This window comes from Lissotriton vulgaris, unplaced genomic scaffold (genome assembly GCF_964263255.1).
Source record: "Lissotriton vulgaris unplaced genomic scaffold, aLisVul1.2 SCAFFOLD_1278, whole genome shotgun sequence".
Taxonomy (NCBI): Eukaryota; Metazoa; Chordata; class Amphibia; order Caudata; family Salamandridae; genus Lissotriton; species Lissotriton vulgaris.
The window spans coordinates 568409-580467 of record NW_028248499.1 but is presented as its reverse complement, the minus strand read 5'-3'; the positions used below and the strand labels follow the sequence as shown (position 1 = coordinate 580467).

Sequence of the window (12059 nt, the reverse complement as noted above, 5' to 3'; positions counted from 1 at the left end):
AGAGACAAAAATTATCGCCGCACATCGGCGATTTTTATCGCAGATAAACCTTGCTATTATCGCAGAAAAGTCAGCGATATTCATGTATTATCGAGCAAATGCTCTTAGCCATGTTATCCACCTCCCATTGGATAACATGGCTAAGAACTGCTCAGGGCAGGTGTTAGCTTTTGGAGATATTCGCGCTTAGCACGAATATCTCCTAAAGTTGGTAATAGGAGATAGCGATGTTAGCGACTATTTTCAGTCGCTAACATCTTGGCACACCCACTTTGCATGTCATTAGTGATAAGTATCACTGACATGCAAAGCGGGGCCCAAGATGGTCGCTATCTCCTTTTAGCTGTCACTAACTGGTGTTAGCGACAGCTTGGTAATAGGGAGATAATTTTATCTCCGCTTTCATGGCTTTTAAAGCCAAAAAAGCGGAGATAAACCCCCTTGATAATATGCCCCACGATTCCTTGGGGGTTTCAGCTGACAGGGCTTGGTATTATGTTACATGGTAATTTTTCCAGGAAACGTCAGAGGGTCGATGCAGGGGTTCTAGAAGAGGTGATAAACCATTTAAGCCTCATGAACAAGCGCATGGTCTTTTAAAGATTTGTGAAGTACTCGGGGCGGCGGTGTGTGTGTGCCCTCTTTCAGGAGCGGGCGGGGGGGCACTGCCAGCAACTTGCCAGGTCAGGTAGTGTTCAACACGTGCATCACCCTTTCTCTGCCTACTATTGCGCTCTCTGCTTCGGAAAGGTAAGAAAAAGAACGTGCATTTGAGTTTGAAATGTCCGATCCTGCAGCAGCACACTTCCAAAGCCCACACATGACAATAACCCGAGGCCCTATTCACCCGTTTTTAAAAAAATAGATAACACTCCAACAAAGTAAGATTATAAAACTTTATTAACTTTTAACTATAATGAACGGAACAAAAACTAAACACATTTAAACATTTTTCAACTCAAAAAGCAACAATGGTTAGAAGCTGTCTTTTGTGCGAATAGTCCCAAGGCAGCACAACGTGCAGAGTTCTGGACGGCACCCAGGTGATGTCGCCTGGGTGCCGCACTGCTTTTTGGGATCCTACAATGCAGCACAGAAAAACAGTGTGGGGCGTCCCGGGTGGTGCGGGGGGAGGCCTCGTCAGTAGCGGTCTGTTGTGCGAATAGTCCCAAGGCAGCAGAATGCGTTGAGATGTTGATGGGACTGTGTCCAGTGTCCCATGGCTGACACAACATGTACGACAGGCACCCAGGTGATGTCCAGTAAACTGCCGCACTGGTTTTGGTATCCTACAATGCTGCTCCGAAAATTGGCGTGCGGCGCCCCGGGGGGGGGGGGGGGCGTGGGGGAGGCGGCGTGAACGGGCCTCCCCAGGTGGCGGCCATCTAGCTGAGTTGCGCCCGCTCTTGTGGCTACAGCGTCTCGCTCACCATGTTGTTGAGTTGCTCCCACTCTTGCAGTGCAGCGATAGACTGCTGCCACATGGCTCTTAAAATGGCGGACGGCTCCTCGGTTTTGGGCCTGGTCCACTGAAATGGCCCTGGGACACCTTGGAACTCAGACGCTTGCCTGCTAGGGCTTGGGCTCCATTCTCGAAAAGCGTCCCCTCAGCCGTGAAGATTCTACAAAAGTCTTGGGGGCCCCCGACTCCCGCAGGCTTCCGGTGGGGAGCGGCTGCCATGATTGCTCGCGGAATGACCACGACGGAGCCACGAGATGGTGGTGCTCTCATGCTGACGCCAGCTTCAGTCTGAATGATCCAGAAACAAGGTGGGGCTTTCATCGTTTGGGAAAAAAAAATGTTCTAAACCAATGAAAAGTGTTATTTTTAGGTCATATGACCAAGCCTTCCATCTTTAGGAAACCAAAAGTAAAATGAACCAATGAAAAGTTTTATAAACAAGTCACATGACCTGTTATGCGGCATAGGGCTACAAAAAGCGTAGAAAATCCGTTGGCACGTGAGGCGGCGTCAGTAGCGGACCGATGTGCGAATAGGCCGAAGGCAGCACAACGCGCCGAGATTCGGATGGCACCGAGGTGGTGTCCAGCAAATTGCCGCACTGGTGTGGCCATCCTACAATGCTGCGCCGAAAGACGGCGTGTCCAGCTGAGTTGCGGTCACTGTTGCGGTACAGTGACTCGAACGCGCCGAGATCCGGATGGCACCGAGGTGGTGTCCAGCAAATTGCCGCACTGGTGTGGCCATCCTACAATGCTGCGCCGAAAGACGGCGTGTCCAGCTGAGTTGCGGTCACTGTTGCGGTACAGTGACTCGAACGCGCCGAGATCCGGATGGCACCGAGGTGGTGTCCAGCAAATTTCCGCACTGGTGTGGCCATCCTACAATGCTGCGCCGAAAGACGGCGTGTCCAGCTGAGTTGCGGTCAATGTTGCGGTACAGTGACTCGAACGCGCCGAGATCCGGATGGCACCGAGGTGGTGTCCAGCAAATTGCCGCACTGGTGTGGCCATCCTACAATGCTGCGCCGAAAGATGGCGTGTCCAGCTGAGTTGCGGTCACTCTTGCGGTACAGTGAGTCGAACGCGCCGAGATCTGGATGGCCCCGATGTTGTGTCCAGCAAGTTGCCGCACTGGTGTGGCCATCCTACAATGCTGCGCCGAAAGTCGGCGTGGGGTGCCCCGTTGGCTTATGAGGTGATGTCAGTAGTGGACCGATGTGTGAATAGGTCAGAACCAGCACAAGGCGCCAAGATCCGAATGGCAAGTCCTGGATGTTGAGTGCCTCAGTTGAGAGTTCTGAGCAGTGCTTGTAAGACTGTCTGAAGCTTATTTGCACCTGCTGCAGCTTCACTATTGCCCTGGTGTGGCCAAAGGTGGCACATGACATAGGCGGCCGGCTCCCGAGGTCCGGCGGAACTTTTTGCCTTTTCCTTTCTGCTTCTTTTCCTACAATCCGTTTCATCTGAAGACACGACCAGGTCCCTGAATGTGTGCAGGGGGACGCTATTGATTGAATGAAAATGGCGGCTTGACACAAAGCTGATTCAAGCGTTACTGTTGATGCTATACAGACAAAAATTGGTTTTCAGTTTGTACATTCTTCAGGTTTTTTTTTTCCATCCAAGTCTGATTGAGAGTTTGTAGAAAAATGGCTTCAGATTTTCCACATACTACTCTTCAACATTCTTCCTAAATGTAACAATGTGAAACTCACTAGGAGAACTACTGTTTCTGTTTCCTTTCAAAATGCTGCCAACAATATTTTCTGAATGGAAGACACCATCTTGTAGCATAAAGGGCCGAAAGGGGTTCTGGTCTGGCCGATGGTTGGTGGAGACATTTTGACTATATCTTGGACCTGCCCGGCCTCGCCCAAAATGGCGCCGGTATAAATGGGACTCGTAATTCCTTGCCCGCAAATGTATATCTAGAAAATGTTATTGTAAGTGGCCCTGTCGTATTTTAATTACAAAATGTACGTCCACCGATTCCGCAACTGTTAGACACCTTTGTTCTTGCAACCTAATGGCCCGCTCGTTACGTTCTTCTACAGTGTAAATGTCTCCTCATCATATACGATTTCAGTTTGCTCCGTGGCCGGCCCACGTGGTTATAGGCCCGTATTTGTATACTGACATTTTCACAATAAAGGTTTTTAAAACAAAACACGGTAGTAGTATTTACATTGGTAAAGTTTTTACTTTTAGTCACTGTTTTCGAATCAGTAAAGGCAAGTGAAATAAAGCAGTCCAATTACATGACGGATAAAAGGTATAATATGTAGGAACGCAGTAAAGATAAATGCTTAAGGGCAGTTGTGTTTTTCATGTCTGCAATATAAAGTGATCGATAAGAATCTGATAATCAGGCGTATCGGCGACTAAGACAGCAGGCCGAATCTCTTTTACTCAACGGCTCCGTCATGGAAGGAAGAAACGCCCTTTTTCTCGAAAAAGGAATATATTTTACTTACAAGACAGTTGTAAATTTTCCGGAAAAGTACATTAGCCTGGAATATTATAACATATGTTTGAAAAAAAAATATTGTTCGAAAACAATAAAAAGCGTAATTTTTAGGTCATATGACCAAGCTTTTCATCATTAAATTAACAAAAGTAAAATGAACCAATGAAAAGTTTTATTAACAAGTCACATGACCTGTTATGCTTACGTTACGCGCTGCGCGCCGCGCCTCGGATCACTTCCGGGTGCGGTAACGCGGCGTGTCATATAACGCATTACGCGACAACGTAGGTCAAGAATATAGTCAAAATGTCTCCACCAACCAGCGTTCGGAACACAACTCCTTTCAGCAGTCCAAAAAGTTCTGTTAAATGACAACAGAGGGGACAGGCAACAAGAACCATCAGTCAAAGAGGGGAGGGCAAGTTCTTCTCTTCTGGGTCATGTTGGGGCGCTACCGGAACTGATCGAATTGGTAGTCTACAGTGTTTCTGGATGTTTCAGACTAAAGCTGGCGTCAGCATGAGACCACTACCATCTCGTAGCTCCGTCGTGGCCATTCCACGAGCAATCATGGCAGCCGCTCCCCACCAGAAGCCTGCGGGAGTCGGAGGCCCCCAAGACTTTTGTAGAATCTTCACGGCTGAGGGGACGCTTTTCGAGAATGGGACCCAAGCCCTATCAGGGAAGCGTCCGAGTTCAAAGGTGTCCCAGGGCCATTTTAGTGGACCAGGCCCAAAACCGAAGAGCCGGCCGCCATTTTGAGAGTCCTGTGGCAGCCGCCTATCGCTGCACCGCAAGAGTGGGCGCAATTCAGCTGGATGGTGGGCAAGACGCTGTAGCCGCAAGAGTGGGCGCAACTCAGCTGGATGGGACAAGGTTCAGAATTGAAGAGTCATCAAAAGGCAAAAAGTTCCGCCGGACCCCGGGAGCCGGCCGCCTATGTCGGGGGCGATCTCAGGCTACACCAGTGCTATAAGACTTGGGGAGGGTGTCGGAGCCAAGCGTCTTCTCCGAGTCCATGGCCATCACACCGCCCCTCAGGGGCCTCCGTCAAGCTGTTTAGGAAGGTAACATATCACATTGTTTTCTAATGCAGTCAGGTCCACAAACGACACTCACTTACTTTGAGAATAGTGAAGCTGCAGTAGGTGGAAATAAGCTTCAGACAGTGTTACAAGCGCTGCTCAGAACTCTTAACTATGGCACCCAACATCCAGAACTTATGCCATTTGAGAATGGCAGTGACATCGAAGCAACTCAGGGACCAAAACCATTAACGTACTTTCACGTATGAAAATCTTACTTGGGGAGGGGGCAGGAGCGAAGCGCCCCCTCCCAGTCAGCGCCACCACACCGTATGTTGAAAATTTGAAGCCATCGTTCTACAAAGTCAACCAAACTTGGATTGAAAAATCTAGAAAAATGTACAAACTGAAAACCAGTTTTGGTCTGCATAGCATCAGTAGCAACGCTTGAGTCAGCTTTGTGTCAAGCCGCCATTTTGATTCAACAAAGCACAGGCATTGAAAAAGGCTCAAACTCAGAACTCTGAACTATGGCACCCAACATCCAGGAGCTTGCCATCCGGATCTTGGAGCCTTGTGCTGCTTTCGACCTATTCACACATCGGTCCACTACTGACATCATCTTATAAACCAACGTTATGTAAATAGTTTTTTAATAAAATGTTTTACCCTGTTTCTTTGCTGGTGTGTTGTCTATATTTTTAATATTTGCATAGGGTTTGTCGTTATTTTGTGCGGGATGGGTGATGGAGCCGAGCTGTCTTGCAGCCCTCATGGTGTGGAGCTCAGTTCATCTCACTATTTTCGTATTTCTCATGAAGGGTTGTTCCTAATATTTCCATTTTAGCGAGGTCAAAAAGAGATCCAATTAGTGGCCTACTGATTTTGCTCGATTATTTTTATTTTTTTACACAATTTTTCACTATCTGCAAAGACTAAACAGAGTATTGCGACTTTGTGCTTGTTTGTAAATAGAGAATGATCCAAAGAGAACCAATTCTAAAACAGTAAATGCTTGGACAACAATCAATCAAATGGAGAGACAAGCAGGCACGACGGATTACAACGGGGGTAAAGGCCTGCGTTAACTACCCTTCAGTATCTGCAAAGAGAGAGTACTACTAAGACAAAAGAGGGGAGGGGGTGGGGGGTGCAGCGTTCAAAGCACATCAGCGTGCATAAATACGAAAATGTTTTTATCTATCACGTACTTGACATTTTAAAGCTTTTCATATTTGCTATTAAAAAACCAATGAAATTCACAGAAAAAACCATAGGTTATAGTGGATATATAGTTAGGAATTTGCATTTACAAAACCTTGAAAATTCAATGAAAAAACCATTGGTTTTAGGCCATATATAGTTAGGGATTTGCATTTACAAAACCTTATTTTACTCGCATAAAACCATTGAAATTCCATATATAGTTATAAGCGCTAACTATATATCGCGCACCCGCAATCCACTGCTGATGATGTCACATATTACATCATTCATGACATGGTTAGTGACATCACTGATGACATCACTGATGACATCTCAAATGACATCACTGATGACATCACTGAAAACATCTCATTTGACATGACTGATAACATCACTGATGATATCGTTCATGTGATAATACGATGAACCTCTTCAGACTCTAATATAACCTTAGATACAATCAGTGTAAACAGACACTCACAGACTGTCACTCATCCATGGAGTTACTCACACACCTAGTCAGTCATGCAAAGAATCAATCACACCTCCATTTCCTCAAATATACAGTTATACAAACTTTACTTATTCAAACATATACTAACACATATTTACTCTCTTATACAATCCCTGATACAAGTTCACAATGATCCATACAGCCACTCACACATTCACTGGCTCTTATGCACAGTTATTTATATATGTCAACTCTCACATGTACTGTGTTTTACATATGTACTTACTTTGACATGTAGCACTGAGATATCCATTCACTCACCAATACACTCATGCACACAGTCAACCGCCCATACAGCTGTTTCCACATGCACTTTTGAAACCATACATATAGTGAATCAACTTCTTACAGATCTATGCACAGAGTCACACACCTCCCAGCCACCCACACACACACTCAGTATCCCATACAAATACTTGGGCAACCAATCAATAACCCATATAGTTACTCATATAGCTACTTATCAACACATGCAACAGTTTACAGAACAACAGACATAATGATGCACAAATTAAGACAGTTTAGTCACTAACCCATGCACTCAGTGAGACACATTTAATCACTCACTCATACAGTCAGTCATGCACCTACTAAATCCTTCATCCAGACACTTATATATCCACTCATTCTTCAATATGTAAGAGATATTTTAACTTTACAGAAACATACAGTCACTGGATGATGTCATCAGTGATGTCATTTGAGATGTCATCAGTGATGTCATCAGTGATGTCACTAACCATGTCATGAATGATGTAATATGTGACATCATCAGCAGTGGATTGCGGGTGCGCGATATATAGTTAGCGCTTATAACTATATATGGAATTTCAATGGTTTTATGCGAGTAAAATAGGGTTTTGTAAATGCAAATCCCTAACTATATATGGCCTAAAACCAATGGTTTTTTCATTGAATTTTCAAGGTTTTGTAAATGCAAATTCCTAACTATATATCCACTATAACCTATGGTTTTTTCTGTGAATATATATATATATATATATATATATATATATATATATATATATATATATATATATATATGTATATGTATATATATATAACATTTCTATGGCAAAATGAAACCCCTCATTTTGTTCCTTTGCAAATTAAATGTTTTAAGTGTTAACACTTTATTCCAATCATGTTGACTTCAGGTGTGCCATACTTTTGTCATAAGTAAGACTGTTAGCGCTCTAGTTGTTCTTTAGAACACTCTGGGACATTCTGTCACTGGGCTATAGTTGGGCTACATCTGGCTGATATTTGGGCCACATTTTGTTTTTTTTTTACTCTGGTGGCCATCTTTTGGCTACATTGGGCTACATTTGGGCTCTAACATATATATAGCCCAATGTAGCCCAATATATATTTTCAAAGTTAATTTTCGTAAAAACCACTGGAGCATATATCTTGAGACATAGCAAAGGCACATCGGGCTACCAGTCCCTACAATTTTGCCAAGTTTTGTGGAAATCCATTCAGCCGTTCGAGCTAAAAGTGAGTCCAACCGCCCTATGGAAAACTCAATGTTAAAAACATGTTTTGGGACCCCCCCTTTTTTCTTGGCCCCAGCTTGACGAAACCCCCCAAACTTTTAGGGGACGCTCAGAAACAAAATGTGCCATTTTCCTGAAAATTTCAGCCAATTCCGTCCATCAACGCCAAAGTTATTCAACATAGAATTTTCAGAAATCCCTATTCAAACAAATCCTAACTATATATACCTACTGGCGACCGCCAGTAGGTAATATATAAAATTTCTATGGCAAAATGAAACCTCTCATTTTGTTCCTTTGCAAATTAAATGTTTTAAGTGTTAACACTTTATTCCAATCAAGATGACTTCAGGTGTGCCATACTTTTGTCATAAGTAAGACTGTTAGCGCTCTAGTTGTTCTTTAGAACACTCTGGGACATTCTGTCACTGGGCTATAGTTGGGCTACATCTGGCTGATATTTGGGCCACATTTTGTTTTTTTGACTCTGGTGGCCATCTTTTGGCTACATTGGGCTACATTGGGCTACATTTGGGCTCTAACATATATATAGCCCAATGTAGCCCAATATATATTTTCAAAGTTAATTTTCGTAAAAACCACTGGAGCATATATCTTGAGACATAGCAAAGGCACATCGGGCTACCAGTCCCTACAATTTTGCCAAGTTTTGTGGAAATCCATTCAGCCGTTCGAGCTAAAAGTGAGTCCAACCGCCCTATGGAAAACTCAATGTTAAAAACATGTTTTGGGACCCCCCCTTTTTTCTTGGCCCCAGCTTGACGAAACCCCCCCAAACTTTTAGGGGACGCTCAGAAACAAAATGTGCCATTTTCCTGAAAATTTCAGGCAATTCCGTCCATCAACGCCAAAGTTATTCAACATAGAATTTTCAGAAATCCCTATTCAAAAAAATCCTAACTATATATACCTACTGGCGACCGCCAGTAGGTAATATATAAAATTTCTATGGCAAAATGAAACCTCTCATTTTGTTCCTTTGCAAATTAAATGTTTTAAGTGTTAACACTTTATTCCAATCAAGATGACTTCAGGTGTGCCATACTTTTGTCATAAGTAAGACTGTTAGCGCTCTAGTTGTTCTTTAGAACACTCTGGGACATTCTGTCACTGGGCTATAGTTGGGCTACATCTGGCTGATATTTGGGCTACATTTGTTTTTTTTGTCTCTGGTGGCCATATTTGGGCTACATTGGGCTACATTTGGGCTCTAACATATATATAGCCCAATGTATATTTTTCAAAGTTAATTTTCGTAAAAACCACTGGAGCATATATCTTGAGACATAGCAAAGGCACATCGGGCTACCAGTCCCTACTATTTTGCCAAGTTTTGTGGAAATCCATTCAGCTGTTCGAGCTAAAAGTGAGTCCAACCGCCCTATGGAAAACTCAATGTTAAAACACGTTTTGGGACCCCCCTTTTTTCTCGGCCCCCATTCGACGAAACCCCCCCAAACTTTCAGGGGACGCTCAGAAACAAAATGTGCAATTTTCCTGAAAATTTTAGCCAATTCCGTCCATCAACGCCAAAGTTATTCAACATAGAATTTTCAGAAATCCCTATTCAAAAAAATCCTAACTATATATACCTACTGGCGACCGCCAGTAGGTAATATATAACATTTCTATGGCAAAATGAAACCTCTCATTTTGTTCCTTTGCAAATTAAATGTTTTAAGTGTTAACACTTTATTCCAATCAAGATGACTTCAGGTGTGCCATACTTTTGTCATAAGTAAGACTGTTAGCGCTCTAGTTGTTCTTTAGAACATTCTAGGACATTCTGTCACTGGGCTATAGTTGGGCTACATCTGGCTGATATTTGGGCAACATTTGTTTTTTTTTTACTCTGGTGGCCATCTTTGGGCTACATTGGGCTACATTGGGCTATATGTGGGCTCTAACATATATATAGCCCAATGTAGCCCAATATATATTTTTCAAAGTTAATTTTTGTAAAAACCACTGGAGCATATATCTTGAGACATAGCAAAGGCACATCGGGCTACCAGTCCCTACAATTTTGCCAAGTTTTGTGGAAATCCATTCAGCCGTTCGAGCTAAAAGTGAGTCCAACCGCCCTATGGAAAACTCAATGTTAAAAACACGTTTTGGGACCCCCCTTTTTTCTCGGCCCCCGCTTGACGAAACCCCCCCCCCCCAAACTTTCAGGGGACGCTCAGAAACAAAATGTGCCATTTTCCTGAAAATTTCAGCAAATTCCGTCCATCAACGCCAAAGTTATTCAACATAGAATTTTCAGAAATCCCTATTCAAAAAAATCCTAACTATATATAACTACTGGCGACCGCCAGTAGGTAATATATAGAGACACATATATATATTATATAATAAACAGTTATACATAATATATTGCCATATCTATCTAGATAGATAGATAGATAGATAGATAGATAGATAGATAGATAGATAGATAGATAGATAGATAGATAGATAGATAGATAGATAGATAGATAGATAGATAGAATACATTTGTACAGTGTATGTCCCCAAACATTTACCAAAATTCAAATACAAACGTTCTGTTTTTCTTTCAGGCACTGATCAAAGTCAACGTTTGCACTTTAACGTTGGAAAAATGAAAGCTGACAACCACAGTTCCTTGAAGGATTTCCTTATCGTAGGATTCTCAGATCTTCCACAATTAAGGATTCCCCTTTTTATAGCATTTTTGGTGATTTACATCTTTACTCTGATGGGAAACCTACTGATCATTGCAACTATTTACTGCAACTCACAACTACACACACCCATGTATTTTTTCCTCACAAACTTGTCCTTCAATGACATTTGTTATACCACAGTTGTTTTCCCACAAATGCTGGTCCACGTCTTCTTGAAGGACACACATGTCTCTTTTAGTGCATGCTTACTGCAGGTGTATTTATTCTTGGTGATGGTGGCAGTTGAATATCTCCTTCTCTTGGTAATGTCTCTGGACCGGTATATTGCCATCTGCAATCCTTTACGTTATATGACTGTCATGAATAGGAATTCATGCTTTCAACTGGCTCTGGGAACCTGGGTAGCAAGTTTCATGATCCCAGTTCCACACACTGTATTACTCTCTGAGATTAATTTCTGTGAGTCACAAACACTCAACCATTTTTTCTGTGATGTGACAGCTCTTCTGAAGATTTCCTGCAGCAACACACACACAATTGAGACACTGACATATATTGTGGGTTCTGCAGTGACGTTCATGTCCTTCCTTTTAATCATCATTTCTTATGTTAAGATTGCCTCATCCATCCTTAAAATAAAATCAAAAGGCGGGAGACAGAAGGCATTCTCGACATGTGTGTCACATATTACTGTTGTTGTTCTATTCTTCGGTTCTCTCTTTGCTACCTATGTGCGCCCCACATCAACATATTCAATGAGAGAAGTCAAGATTTCATCTTTGTCATATATTGCTCTTGCTCCCCTATGTAACCCTATTATATACAGTCTGAAAAACACAGTTTAAAAATGTTTTGAGAAGGACAAAGGATATACGATAGAATTTGGAGGAATAGCACGCTACCTATTTTAGGATGGCAAACCTGTATTGTGTGCACAGGTTTCTGATTTTGTGGTATAGATTTCTGTATAAAACAATAGTTTGTTATATTAAGTACAACACTAAATTACAATAATCATCATAGGCTATTTACATGTTACCATGTTAGGTTAAAAATTTACCTAAATCACTAATATAAATATGAATAAATTGGAGAGATTTTTTTTAAATGATCCATAAATTCTGTCTGTTAAAAATTCCATTTTCTACAAACATAGATTATTGTTTTTATTTCTCGATGCTTATAATGTTTTTACAAACTATAATCATTTTAGTT

General features: G+C 42.4%; 1 pseudogene; it reads left to right on the top strand.

Moving 5' to 3' along the window:
* The first annotated feature begins 10798 nt into the window (after window positions 1-10798).
* On the top strand, window positions 10799-11723 carry LOC147664103 (olfactory receptor 5V1-like; annotated as a pseudogene).
* Window positions 11724-12059: the final 336 nt, after the last annotated feature.